Source organism: Oxyura jamaicensis, chromosome Z, assembly GCF_011077185.1.
Source record: "Oxyura jamaicensis isolate SHBP4307 breed ruddy duck chromosome Z, BPBGC_Ojam_1.0, whole genome shotgun sequence".
In the NCBI taxonomy this organism is placed as follows: domain Eukaryota; kingdom Metazoa; phylum Chordata; class Aves; order Anseriformes; family Anatidae; genus Oxyura; species Oxyura jamaicensis.
Window position 1 is genome coordinate 54,038,743 of NC_048926.1, and position 2,389 is coordinate 54,041,131.

Here is a 2,389-nt window from a genome sequence, read left to right on the forward strand (position 1 = left end):
TTCCTTCCCTTCCTTCCTTCCTTCCTTCCTTCCTTCCTTCCTTCCTTCCTTCCTTCTTTCTTTCTGCAGTGACTATGACATCTTTCCCCCATTTGAATCCTGAGAAGAGATGGTTTCTCCAAGTCATCCGTGTCGTCCTCGTGTCAGCTGGCAGCTGCACCCCAACAGCCGCAGGGCAAAGCAATCCACTGCAAATTGCTCGGGGGCTCAGCTGTTGAGAAGGCTTGCCTCTCCCCCACCCCTGAGGTTTCTGAGCAGATGGGTGGAAGAGATAACTAAACACACTGATAGCCCCCTCCTGCACCCCTGAACACAGGTCCTGGCGTAGGGCTGGAGCTGGACTCCTCGAGCTAGCTTCAGTTTAGCTACCATTAACTGGCTGTCTGGGGAGGGCAGGTGACATCCCCTGGTTGCAGGGGGTTGCAGGGGGACCCTGGTGGCCCTGGCAGGAGGGAGGTGTGCTGCTTCAGGCTGCCTCAGGCCACCTGCCCTGCATCACTGGATGGCTGCAAGGGAATTGTGATTTGTCATTAAGGAAACATTCCTTTCCTTCCTGGGTCTCTAGGATGAACAGTGAAGTGCCTGGCCTGATGGGTGCTGCAAATGGAGGTTTTGAAGGTTAAGATCAGACTTGTGAGATAAACAATTTTTTCACTTGATTCTCCAGGGTGGGCTTAGTGTCAGCCTGCTGGTTACTGCCAGAACAAGATACTGGGCTAATTGGTGTCTGCTTCATCTGCCGGCAGCAATACTTTTGTTTTTTTGAAAACTGATTCTATGACAAGAAGTAACTGTGATGTTTAAGAGTCACAAAAAGGCAAATAATGAGGGCTTTGGGGCCAAAGTCTAGTATCTGAATGGAAAAATAACTGAGAGCAGTTTGTGTGTGTAAGTATCTGCCTAAGTGTGTGACATAAAGTATCCGAAGCAATTGCACTTTTAAAACACAGTGAGAGATTTATATGATCAAACAATCCCTTCTTCTCTGGTACTCAGGCAAACAATTTAATTAAAAAAAAAAAAAAAAAAAGAGAAAGAAAGAAAAAAAAAAAAGAAAAAAAAGGTTTGAATAGCTTATTGCCAATTTACTACCAGTTTTTGCTGAGTGAATTACTCAGTGCTCTCCAGTGCTTTTTCCTCCCTTGGCAGGATGCTGCGGTGCAAGGGCAGTATAAGCAGCAGTGCCAGGAGCCTGGAGGACTCTCAGGCAGGAGGGGAAAGTCTGTGCCCAAATTCAACAAGCTTCTGCTTTAAGAGGTCTTTGCTAATTTAGAAGGAGCCTGTCTGGAATGGACAAATGCAGGCATCAGGTGAGACAGCAATGCATGACAGTCTTTAATTTAGTCTCCCATTCATGGGGTGGCAGATTTCTGCTTCTCTCAGAAGTGGAGAGAAACAAAAAAACAGTGAAGCAGAGTGGAGTGTGTTTGTTACCCTGGGCTTTCACTTCAGTCTGTGTCAGACCATCCCTCTCTTGCAGGCTGTGCTGCTGACTACGGAGCTGGCTTCAGGGCTACAGAAACACATCTGCATGAAGCTCTGTGCTGTTGTCAGGAGATCAAGCAGAATGCTATCTCATGAGGCAAAAACCGAGCACCCACATAGCTGAGCCTAAATGCTGCCATAAGCTCCAGCTTCCTCTCTATCACTCTGCACCCAGCCTGAAGCCAGCCAACAAGGTTTGTTAGTTCTCCAGCCTTCATCCCCACCTTGTTGATAAGCATGCTGTATGGTACCTATTTGGCACATATCCTCTTCTGGACTGATAACTATAATGACAAGGCATCCCCCGTGACACCTTCAGATCTCACTGCTCCTGTAAGTGTTGGCTGCCAGAGGTTGTTACCTTCCCTGCACCGGCACAGGATGGCACATCAGCACCAGCCCACCTTCACCAGCAGTTTAATATGCAGGACATCGAACACTGTGCACCGAGTCATGAGCATCATCACCTGCTGCTGACTCCACAGCAGCTTGCAGTGGGCAGCACCAGTGGGGAGGTCTCAGGTCTGTGTTCCCCACAGGTGGGGGAAAGGAGAAAGGCAGCCACGAGCAAACCTCGTGCAAGCCTGGTCCTTTGGTCTTATGTTTATATGAGGGATGTGCTAGATACATTGCCAAGCAGCACGCTGTCTCTGGAGTTTGCAGTAAATTCATGGCAGTCAACGCATTAGGTTTACAGAAGAGGATTTACAGTTATTGTGAAACTTCCCAGGAGATGCTGTTATATATATAGGCTTAAGTTCTTCTCAGTGTAGAAGCAGGGTACAGCCCTCAAAGGAACACTTTTGTTCTTAAATTTTTGATGTAGCAGCTTCCCTCAAAATGTATCTGCAGTTTTCATGGTTCCTTTCTTTTCTTTTCTTTTCTTTTTATCTTTTCTTTTCTT

The 2,389-nt window shown here is 47.2% G+C and overlaps 1 long non-coding RNA gene across 1 annotated transcript in view; it reads left to right on the forward strand.

Annotated features, from left to right (window-relative positions):
* The first annotated feature begins 323 nt into the window (after positions 1–323).
* Positions 324–2,389, forward strand: part of LOC118156386 — a 4,573-nt gene continuing 2,507 nt past the window's right edge. Inside the window, exons 1-2 of the long non-coding RNA XR_004746244.1 lie at positions 324–618; positions 1,150–1,310. This is a non-coding gene — a long non-coding RNA (uncharacterized LOC118156386). The remainder of the gene's footprint in view (positions 619–1,149; positions 1,311–2,389) is intronic.